This window comes from Notechis scutatus, chromosome 4 (genome assembly GCF_049901735.1).
Source record: "Notechis scutatus isolate UNSWTSFEM ecotype Mainland chromosome 4, rNotScu1.2, whole genome shotgun sequence".
NCBI lineage: Eukaryota > Metazoa > Chordata > Lepidosauria > Squamata > Elapidae > Notechis > Notechis scutatus.
Genome location: NC_142012.1, coordinates 44017937 through 44030502, shown reverse-complemented (window position 1 = coordinate 44030502; position 12566 = coordinate 44017937). Strand labels below are relative to the sequence as shown.

Here is a 12566-nt window from a genome sequence, read left to right as displayed (position 1 = left end):
ACATAATAAAATGTAGCACATTACAATAGCAGTAGCAAAAACATGCTAATACAATGAAGAAAACATGTTTCAGTATTTGGGAATAGCTAGTTAGTCCACTCCCAAATTCGAACACATATTCTTATTGAGCAATTTATCCTTGAAACAACTGTCTTTGTTGTTAATTATGCCATCTAAGAGGTTCAGTATGTACTTTGGCTTCTCTTGCTAATCGTCTGGGATATTTCCCTGATAAAATCTTGTTTTATTTCTGAGTTAACATATTTTTTCCTGTCTTGAATTTGTCTCTTACTACTTTCCTGATTGCTAAGAACTTTTAATGTCCTTATTTTATTTTACCATATTTATTTAGCCACTAACAAGCTAATTTGTTCTTATATTTCCAAATGTAAAGTTCCTCATTAATTCATTTTTCCCCTCCCTTTTGCTGCATGTGAGCTATTAGCTGACATGTTTATTTTCTAGAGTCTGGACCAGCTTTTAAAATTTGTTTTGCCTCCTTTAATTTATAAATGTTATAATTAATTATTTAGGTATTGTTTCCCATGTGAGTCCTCAGCAGAATAGATGATGGCCCCCACATAGGCCATTCAAAGAGACCAGGCGTCTCTGAAGCAGCTGACACAAGTGAGCCCAGCTAACTTCCAACCTCTCTTGAGTGCCAGTATTGAGGCCAGCTAGCAACTGCACATTCTGTGTATCACTCAGCCAATGAAAAGGAAGTGTGGTGCATGTCTATTTGTTTGGCTTTGCTGAGCTTGCATTGTTTTGCCCATTGACTATTCAGCCTCAGGATAGCATTGAAAGAAAATGCTGGTCATCAGAGAGAAATATCATCAAATATGTAATTGCAGGCAATCAGCATCAGCTCGGCATCAATAATTAGGCATGGACCAATAATAAGGAAATAGTCTAGGCCTATCAGGGAAATTGGGAGTTGTCCCCACTTTAGGATTTAGGATTTTGTTCAGGAAAAATTAACATACAATGAAGCAACTTCTTTAACTATTAAAGTTAAATATGAACCAGAAGTTCCTGTTATTAACAGGATATTTGGATTAACAACGTACTTTTTCTCTTCTTAAAATTTCATGAAACAATTTTCTTACTTTGCTTATGACATGCTGTCTTTTGAATCTAATTAAAACTTTCTTCTTCTGGTTCCTTAGGTGGAAAGATAACTCTACAGAGATGAGTTCTTAATTAATGCACAGGGTCTTTGCGAGTCCCACCTCTCAACAGCAGAGATTGACATCCAAGGATACATAAATTACACTAATTGAGCTTTGCATTGACACAGTCTTTCCACAACCAACTCATCAGAGAAGGTAAGAAAGCAGACCAGCATAAAATGTACTGCACTATGCTTTTATGTTTTCCTTTTGGGAATGGAAATCTTTCCAGATTACTGAACATATGTCAGTACAATAAACAGATTTTTTTCTCTTTCCTTTAAAAAAATAGTTTTTGCACTTTATTTAATATTAAGCATTTGAATATAACCATCTATTAATCACATTGTGATGGATGCCAGCATTGAAGTATTACAAATCAGCATCTTTATGCAAATAATCACTTGGCAGAATTGATTTCAATATAATATTGCACACCAACTGAAATTATTTTCAACTAAATAGGAATTAAAAATGACGCAAAAATCATTTTTGCCAGCATATAAAGGCTATACTCAACTAAAATTCTCCTAAAACATACTATCATAGGTTAAATGAGGTGTGTGACACAAGTCTTCCTCTTTAATATTAAATTTATCCAAAAAAAATCCCTCACTTTGGACCATATACTGTTTCACATTTCAAAGTTCTATCGTATAACAAAAGATGTGAGTCCTTTCTTAGCTATGGTGATGTTTTACAAGCCTCATGACTATAGAAAGTTCATAAAGCCAGAAGTAGACCAAGACTGCAGCTGGCCATTTCGGATTTGAATGACAATTTGTGCACAGAAGCCAGCTGTTTTTTAAAAAAATCAAAGAACTTGTTGAGATGCACACTAAGAAAGTGGCCTTACAAAAGCTCTTGAGAACTACAAGATAATTCTCAGTGCTTCTGGCAATTCCAGAGAATCAGAATTGCAGCATGCTTTGTCTGCAGCCAAAACAGCTTATAGAATTCTCTGAAATGCAGACTTGATTAGGTGGCTAGGAAGATTACTGTGTGAGATGCTACATTCCACTGGTATATTTACGGAAGAATTGTGTAAACTTTTTTTTATAAAAAAAATGTTTGTTAGGTTTGTATCATTTCTCTATGTGTGCGTATGTGTGTGTGTGTACATATTTAGCAAATTTGTAATACTGTTCCCTCTTTTAAAACTAGATAAGGTGGTCTAACTGTGCAAAATCCTTTTATTTATGTCTTGCTGTTGAATAATTTTTGGAATACCAAAAGAAAATTCGTTAGGAATATCTATAAAGCACACTTCCATAATATTCTCCCTTAATTTAAGGCCAGTTGACCAGTTCTACAGTATACTTTGATCTTTTTGTAGTAAATGTTATTTAAATAATGTTTGAATTACATTCATTAAATTTAACAAGACAGTTTCACTAAAATTGAGACTGCAGAGCAATATGCAGCAAGGCTGAAATCATTATACATTTGAAAGGAGAAATACCAGCTGTAAAAGAGTGGTTAGAACGATAGGGTGGAAGGAGCTGCATAATATCAACATAGTTCTTGGTAGAAAGTTAAAAATCATGAAGGGTAAGTGCTGGAAATCATCAAGCCGGAAAATCGATGGAATCCAAAACATGCCTATTTAAAAAGAAAAGAAAACCACCTTTTATGGATTAAGTAACAGTTCAAGCTATAAAGATAATCTGTTTGGTCTGGGAACATGGCTTTTGTCCAGATTAGCGCTTTTGTCTAGATAAGTTAAGATCATCTTAAAAGGAGTGTTTGCTTTCTCCTGTTTTGACATTTCTTTTCATTCATTAAATTTTTTCCCAGTGCCTTATGTTACATTATCAGTGAAAAGCATGTCTGGCTGGTAGTGTTTCACTGCCAGTCTAGTATTTTGAACCAGTGTTTTAAAAGCTTTTTTTTTTTTGGGGGGGGGGGGTGGGAATGATAGGTTTGAAATTTTCTAGAAGTTTTCTTGTTTAGGGGAGGGCACTGACAGTTTAGAATTATCAAATGGTGTCATCATGCACAGAGAGAAAGCAAAGTATGTACATTGACTCCTGAAATCTAAAGAGATACTGTTGTTCTTTCCTAAATTGGGCAAATATTTATTCTAATTCATGTCTGGACCAAATTATTGGTTCACATTTGTACATTAAAGACAATTCTACGTCAGACATATTACAAAGAAGCTTACATTTCTAAACTGAGTGGCTTTTAGTTAAGACATCCAACTAACTTTATTTCTAAAATTCTGATTGGACTTGATGAAGTTCTAGAATCTGAATGAAGAAAGAAGGAAGGAAAGGAACTCAACTTATCTGTTTATTTTAATCAGCTCTTAAGTAAACGCTTTTAAGTCTGACATTAAAAAAAATATCGAAAATGCTTTGCAAAAATGTACAGAAAGTTGAAAAACTTCATACATATGAAAATGACAATTATTCAATACAAATTTAACACGTCTTTTAAGAGACATATGAAAGTTGTAAAAATACAGATTCACTGAGATGCTTTTTAATAGGTCATTCATAGTTCATTGAATTATTCATTTAAATTTATTGGCCACTCAACTTCAATGGATTCTGGGCAGCATACAAACCTAGAAGAAAAACTAAGAACAACTAAAACATTAAATCAGACAGACATCCGAGTTTAAAATGGCAATGTCTCTGCTTTCTTATCCTTAACCATGATCATAACTTGTTCCTATTTGGTTTTTGTTAATCATTTTGTAACAAACAAAAGTTAAATTTACAAGCATGTCTTCACTATACTAAATGAATTATTAATCATTAAAGAGAATGCTACTGTGAATCCATGGCTTTCTTAATCAACAACGGTACCAACTTTTTACCTGATTATTGCAATACTAATTGCATAGGTAGCCAATAGCACCCATCATTATTCTAGTTACAACAAGCAGGAATCCGTTTCTGAAAGTTGATATTACATCTTGTTAGAAACTCACATGTCTATCAATTCATTTTTCTTAAGCATTTAAGGACGTAGGTTTCTGAACCAAAAAAGACTAAAGAAACCTAGATCGAAGTCTAGCAGTTTGACTGGATATATATATATGTGTGTGTGTGTTTTCTGAGGTTCTCAGGGGTATTTGTATGTGGATCTTTGGTTATTCGGGTTTTCTCCCGCGTAAGATTGGAAGTATCTAGGCAACGTTTCGATGAAGTCTCATTCATCATCTTCAGGCTTCTGTCTTCAGCTCTGTGCTTCTCAGAGTGATGTGAGCTTGCAGCTGCTTCTTCCTTTTAACTGCTAGTGGGGGTGTGACTTGATTGGGTGGGGGCTTGGCTGTGTTCTGATTGGGTGGGGTGTGTTCTCATTGGTTGGGGGTTTGGCTGTGTTCTGATTGGTTGGGGGTTGGCCATGTTCTGATTGGCTGGAGGTGTGTTCTGTTCAGGCGGGGGCTTGGTTGTGCTCAGGTTGGTCTTAGTTACTGGGGGATTTGAGCTGGTGAGCTGTGATCTTGCTGTTTGGCTTCGAGTTCGTGGTCGTGCTGCATCTTCATGGTGGGGGTCAGTTCGCTTCATGTATGGCTCAGAAGGGTTTGAAGTGGGTAGTGATGCAGCTGCAGTGCGGCTTCTGGTCTGTGGTCGTGTCTCATCTTCTGTGTGGGTGTGAGTCTGCTTTTTACGTGGAAGTGTGGTGGTGGCATCTTGTGTGGCCCTCGTGGGTGTGGGTCTGGTGTCATTCATCATGTTAGGCACTCGTCTGTTCATGAGGGCGGGTTTCCAAATGGCTGGTAAGCGGGAGGTGTCATCTCTTTTGTTCATGCTGTGTGGGCGTTTTACTATCTCTATGGCTTCTCTGATTATTCTGTTGTTGAAGTGTTCGGTTTTGGCGATAGTTCTGGTATTTTTAAAGTCAATCTCATGTCCTGTGGCTTTGAGGTGTTGGACCAGGAAGAGGTCGGTTCTTCTTTTTGATTGAGTTCTTATGTTCTTCAACGCGTGCACTTATTCTTCTGTTAGTTTGTCCAATGTATGTGGTGGGGCAAGCGGTGCAAGGGATTTCGTATACTCCTTGGTTTTCTAACTCGATTTTGTCTTTAGGGTTTCTTAGGATGGTGGATATTTTTCTGTTTGTGCAGAATGCTGTTTTAATGTTGTGTTTTTGGAGGATCTTGCTGATTTTGTCTGTAGTGCCTTTTATATATGGGAGGAGGGCTTTGCTGTTCTCTTGTTCTCTGTCTTGGATTTTGGTTGGGGTTTCTTTTTGGATTAGGTGGGTAATCTTCTTTCTTTGGAATCCATTGGCTGTTAGTACGTTGGTGAGAGTGTTTAGTTCGGTTTTTAGGTGTTGTTCATCAGCTAAGCATTTTGTTCTGGAGATGAGTGTCTCAGCTACGGAATTGATCTGTGCTGGGTGGTGGTGTGAGAGTGCATGTAGATAGCGGTTTGTATGTGTTTTCTTCTGGTAGATGGTGTGTCCTAGGGAGCCATTGGGTTTTTTGTATACCAAGACATCTAGGAAGGGAATGATGGTGAGTGGGATGAATGAGACTTCATCGAAACGTTGCCTAGATACTTCCAATCTTACGCGGGAGAAAACCCGAATAACCAAAGATCCACATACAAATACCCGCGAGAACCTCATAAAACAAATATATATATATATATATACACATACACATACACATACACATACACATACACATACACATACACACACACACATACATATACATATACATATACATATAGATATAGATATATATATATATATATATATATATATATATATATATATATATATATATATATATATATATATATATATAACATATATACATATACATATACATACAGGTCTTGGTGTGTTTGGGTCTTCTCCCATCTAAGATTGAGAGTATCTTGGCAACGTTTTGACAAGGTCCCACTCGCCATCTTCAGGCTGGTGCTTTCGGCTTTGTGCTTGTGCAAGCCAAGTGTGATCAGAGCTGCCGTCTCCCTATATATACTGGTGGGGAGGTTGGCTGTGTTGTCAGTTCTTGATTGGTTGATGGAGTTGATGTTTGCAGATTGGCTGGCTTTTTTGTAAGAACTAATTTACAAAAAACCCAATGACTCCCTAGGACACACCATCCACCAGAAGAAAGCACACAACAACTTAATCGCACAATCCCATCACCACCCTGTACAGATCAACTCCATAGCCAAGACCCTCATCTCCAGAACCAAACGCCTAGCTGACAAAGACCACCTGAGAACAGAATTACACACCCTCACTGACTTATTAATTTCCAATGGCTTCCAAAGAAACACAATTACCAACCTAATTCTAAAGGAGACACCCCCCAGAAACCAAGACACAGAACAGGACAATGGTATCACCCTCCTCCCCTACATCAGAGGCACCACAGATAAAATCAGCAAAATTCTCCACAGGCACAATATCAAGACAGCCTTTGGCACTGACCAAAAAATAGCCAACATCCTAAGAAACCCCAAAGACAAGATTCAGCTAGAAAACCAAGGAGTTTATGAAATACCATGCAACAATTGCCCAGCCACATACATTGGAGAAACCAATAGGAAAATAAGTGCACGCATTGCAGAACACAAGAACGCAGTCAGAAAAGAAGAAAATACTTCCTCCCTTTTCCAGCACCTTAAAGCCACAGGACATGAAATTAATTTTGAGGAAACCAAATTAATCTCCAATACTGAACACTGTTCAATACTGAACAGATAATAATCAGGGAAGCCATTGAAATAGAGAAACACCCCCATAACATGAATAAATGGGATGATACGTTCCGCCTACCAGACATCTGGAAACTAGCCCTTATCAACAAACGAGTCTCAGACATGAAAACCAACACCGGACCCAAAACAACACATGTCGCCACCACCATTCACCAGACTCAAACTCAAACCCACCCCATAGACGAAAGGCAACCACCATCCAGAAACCAGACCATGGCTGCATCACCAGCTGCCACACACCCTGACCCCCAAACCAAGCAAACTGACACACGCCATGAACACATAGCCATGCCTCAAACTCGGAGCCAAACCAAAACCCAGAATGTCACATCACAGCCACCTGTTCAGGATATCACATCACGGAACTCAGGAGGTTACACCACAAAACCTCAGGATGTCACAACACAGCCAACAACCCAGGAGATTACAGCACAAGACCCAGGATGTCACAACAATAGAACTCAGAAAGTCATCACACAGCCCATGACCCAGTTCATTACAACCCAGGAGATAACAGCACAAGACCCAGGATGTCAAAACAATAGCACTCAGAAGATCATCACACTGTGATGATCACACTGTGACGAACACAATACAGAAGCCTGATGATGGCAGATGAGATTCTGCCGAAACATTGCTACAACTTAAAAAACACAACTATAATGACGTGGGAAAATACCTGAACAAAGCCAAATACCATACATGTAAGTACCCACGAAAACTTAAGAATATATATATATATATATATGAGGTTCTCGCGGGTATTTGTATGTGGATCTTTGGTTATTCGGGTTTTCTCCCGCGTAAGATTGGAAGTATCTAGGCAATGTTTCGATGAAGTCTCATTCATCATCTTCAGGCTTGTGTCTTCGGCTCTGTGCTTCTCAGAGTAATTCTCATCCATGTTTATGCAGAGATCAATACTATATAAATATATAAGTATTGTATTTTAGTAGCTTAATACCTTAAAGATATGGAAGTATTTTTACTAACAATAGTTCTGAAGGATAAACATGTATTAGAATATATACATTATTATAGTAATGAATGTGAATTATCTATATAAGTGTAGCCTTCCAAGTGGCAAATTAATTCATAATTGTTGTATTGTTTCAAGAATTGTGTATGTATGTGTATGTGTGCGCACACACATTTTTTTATCTTGTTTGTTAGGTTCTTTTCATAATATCACATTGTTTTACTAGGATTTAAGTACTCTGGAAGAATTGCTATACTTTTGTTAGTCTTCCTCAATAAAACTAGGCCTTGTTGTAGACCATTTTATGATGACCTGTTAATTTTTTTGACATAATCCTAAAATTACCCCATCTATCAGGTTAATAAAACAGAATGTGAATTCACATAACTATTTATTTGATTATTTTTATTATGTTTGTATGTTTTGCCTTTCCTCTGGGAATTCAAGACAGCATATACAGAAGATTTCCTTCATTTTGTCCTAAAATAAAAAAATTTGTGAAGTATGCTGAGCTGTCATGACTGTCCCAAAGTATCTCAATAACAAATGAAGTAATTTAAACAAATATCTGTTTGATCTTTGACCCAACCCCTCAACCATTATATCACACTAGATCTTCTATTCATTAATATCAGAGATTTTTTTTTTGGGGGGGGTCAACTCTGTCCTATTAAGTTTCAGTAGACACATTCTCATCTATTGTAGTTAATTTGGTCAAAAACTTTGAATATACATGATTTTGTCATTTTAACTTCAATTCCATATATTTGGGGACACTTATGATACATTTAAGGTTAGAACTCCAGAATATATTATTGTTGTGATGTTATGTATGTGTTATTAGCATTTTCTCAAAGTTATTTTCACTTAAAGAATATAAGCATTTTTATGCAAATTATCCTCTATTTCTACTAACACAGGGATGTCAAACTGGCGGCCCACAGTCTGCATGTGTCATGCACAGGCCACGCCCACCCCAGCTCCGTGAAGGGGAAAATGTCGTAATATGTCACATGATGGTAACATGACATGGCGAGTTTGATAAATGTGACAATTATCTAGCCTGGAAGATTCATTGTGTGTGTGTGTGTGTGTGTGTGTGTGTTTAAATCAGTGTTAAGTCCTGTTGACTGCCTGGACAAGACCATACAATTTTCTTGGCAAGGCTTTTGGAAGTGGTTTCCCATTGCCTGCTTTCTAGGGCTGAGAGATATTGGCTGGCTCAAAGGAACCCAGCTGGCTTTGTACCTAAGATGGGACTAGATATCGTGTGCTTTCAGTTTCTATACTGATGCCATAACCTGGAAATATTTGTTAATATGAAAATGAGTGTTTATTATTTAGTTGCTAGCCTTGCTTTAAACTTAACTTTTTGCTTACAGTTAAATCTTTTATGGATTAACTCAAGAACATTTTTTCTTGAAAAATATGAAAAATCTTGTCAAATCATGTAAACACGTTTCATTCCCTCAATAAATGCAGTTATAAAACTAATGCCAATGCAGTAGTTATCTTTTGCACTAACAGAAGTGCAAAGCAAATATTAATAAAAACAGCATACAGTTTCTTTAGGAATTAGTTGGGAAAAAGAGAGAGAGAGAAATAGAGAGATAAGAAACAATATTTTAGAGGAGTATTGGCAATTATGAGCCAAACTTCCAAAAGGTTCAGATCTGGTTTTATTTTAAAATACCAGAAAATTTTCTTCAACTCAAAACAAGATATCATCTAAACATATCTAGGATAATGATTAAAAACATGCATATTAAAAGTGTATCACTCTATGATCGAAAATACTTCTATCTGTTCACCATTGAGCCTAGCTGTTATTTGACTGATAGGTGTTAAAATAGCTATCTAAAAGGTAGGTAACTATAAAAAACAGTTAAAGTCTAAACTAATGTCTAGGAATAGTTGAAATGTTAAATGTCTTATCAGAAAACTTGAAAAGATTCAATTTTTTCCTTGAAAATTAAAATGTTTGGAATGATATCTTTGACAATAAGTATAATCATTCTTTATATTTACTGACTTAATAATCATTAATACAGTACTGGATTCTGACTGCATGTGACAATTTGAATTACACTATCACAGATACAACCTCATTGTTCCAAATCCAATAATGATTCTCTATAAAAGCAATTGACATAGTAACATTTGGAATTGAGTTTAGGATTGTACTGTAAAATTTTTGCTTGCACCTCAGTTATTTCAGAGTACTTTCTAATTAATCCTTATGATTTTCAAAAAGGAAAGAGGGGATGTCATTATGTGGGACAACCTGGTGACCTTATCTAGTCAGGGAAATGAAGCAGGTTTGGACGTAGTTAGTACTTCTAGCAGAGACCGCAGGAAATCTAAAAGTCATAGGCGAGTCTGGGAGGAAGATCATTTCTCAAGAAAATTACATGAATTTGGACCTGAAAGACATGGACTTTAACAAGAGTCAAGATTGACTACAGGAAGGAAAAAAAGAGTTTCTACCAGAATACAAACTAATTTTCTTTTGTTCACACAAATGATCAACCTATATATTGACAAGAATAGCCTGTAAAGAAAAAAAAATGTCCAGTCAGATTTGTTATAGTAATTCACGAATTATTTGTTATGTTAAGAAGGAGTTTGCTTTAATTAGCAGTTAAGGCATGATAGAGTGTGAATTACAATCTAGTAGTTCTTATTCAGAATATGATTGGGCAAGAGACCAAAAGTCAAGTGCCATTCAGGACAGTAAGCGACAATTATTCCTCAGTGCTTTATATTCAGCAATACACTATTGAAAGTTTTTAAAATTGTTTTATTTTTTAACAAAGGAATGATGGAAAGGTATTTTTGCAGATAGACACATTTTTCACCAATTCACCCACTTCCTTTCTTTGGAGGTCGTCTCATTTGGAAAGCCTTTAAAATTCATCTCAGGTCACATAGAAGAGTAAGTTTTTAAAAACCTGCATTTTTAAAATCTCTCTTTCTAGCAGCATCAAAGGGGATGTCAATGGGGAGAGGACTGAACAGCAGGCAAAAGAATGCTCCCACTGACTTTATCTGCTACAGAGCCCTGAAGACAGTAAAACTTCAAATAGGGGCAATCATTTTGAAAAAAAGTTTTGACTTAGCATAGTTTTTCTTCTGTCTACTCAGATGAGGCTTCCAGTCACAAAGTAGTTTTTCTTCCCTTGCCATGTATGCAAAAGCACTTCCCCTTTCAAACTATGATAGCCAATTGATATCAATCTTTCCTTGAGAAATTAATATAGTTTAATATAGATTTGAATATCTCTGCATGTGTATAATAATGAGCACTAACTAAAATTGATCAAACTACTGTCCTTCAGAAATGGAAAGTTTGAATTGTTGAAGAGTGTTAGGGTTTGGAGATTAACCCCTAGCAGAGTATTGCAGCAGTAGTCAAGCCAGGCAACCAAAGGAGAGCGGAAGGGCCCCAGAGTATACACACACTGAACACAAACACTGTTTGTAGTTTAAATAGTTTTTAATCCAGTTAGAGTTTAAACATTGTCATTCAGTCCATTAAGTCATTCACAGTATTTCCATCCAGTAAGACTCACTAGTATAGTCCAAGTTAAGAGTCCTTGCAATATCTTTATCAGCCGATAAAGATATCTTCTCCTCCTCCGGTTTAACTCTCCAGAGAAACAAACGCTGGATATTCAGCAAACAGTAGCAAACAATAACAGTTCAGTCACAGGCACTCACAGTCAGTAATCACAGTTAGTCGCAGCAGCACACAGTTACAGCCAGAGACAGACAGTCAGACAGCTCACAGCTTCTAATGCTTCCTTATATTGTAACTTCTAACCGCACCCTTAATTGGCTAATTGCCTGCTGCATTGTGCTTAAAGTGATAAGCACTTAAACCATGATATCTAAGTTTTATATATTTATTCACCCAAACCATATTTGGTATCAATGTTATACCTAACATACTCCCTTTTGGGTGAAATAAATATATAATACCTTTACAATCTTATCCCATATTTTTCACAACTCTCCTGGTGCTTACTGGCACCTTGGGCTTTAGTAAAATTATCAGCTAAATTGTCCTCCGACATACAGTACTCTAGCTGAATCATCTTACTTCTTACAGATTGTCTCACGTTTAGGTATCTTAGATCTGTATGCTTGCTCCTTGTTTTTACTCCAATATTTGTGGCCATTTGAATTGCTGCCTGATTATCTTCATGTATAATTATAGGATAATCTACAGTTATACCTATATCAATTAACATTTGTTTATACATTATTAACTCTGTACATAACAATGATAAACAGGAGAATTCTGCCTCCATAGTAGACAAACTTATATGCTGTTGTCTTATTGACTTCCAGCCTATTAATGTCTTACCCAGCATTATGGCTGTTCCTGAAGTCGACTTTCTAGTGTCTCTTTCTGATGCAAAGCTAGCATCTGCATAAGCACTCAAAATTAAATCACCCTTTGGTTCTAAATACAATGAATAATTCATTGTCTTTTTAAGATATCTTAATATCCTCTTAGCTGCAATCCAGTGTCTTTCACATGGTGCAGAATTGAATCTAGCCAACTGATTCACACAGTACGAAATATCTGGTCTAGACCAATTACTAATATAACTCAAACTACCAATTAAAGATTGATAAATCACCTTATCAAACTCAGGGCTTTGTACATCAGTGTTGCTAAACTCCTGACTCATTGGAGTCTTAGCTGGC

General features: G+C 36.4%; 1 protein-coding gene across 1 annotated transcript in view; it reads left to right on the top strand.

The window, feature by feature from the left end:
- Positions 1 to 1197: 1197 nt before the first annotated feature.
- Positions 1198 to 12566, top strand: part of TENM3 (teneurin transmembrane protein 3) — a 708976-nt gene continuing 697607 nt past the window's right edge. The window contains exon 1 of the mRNA XM_087963269.1: positions 1198 to 1328. The gene's annotated coding sequence lies outside the window, so the exon portion shown is untranslated. The remainder of the gene's footprint in view (positions 1329 to 12566) is intronic.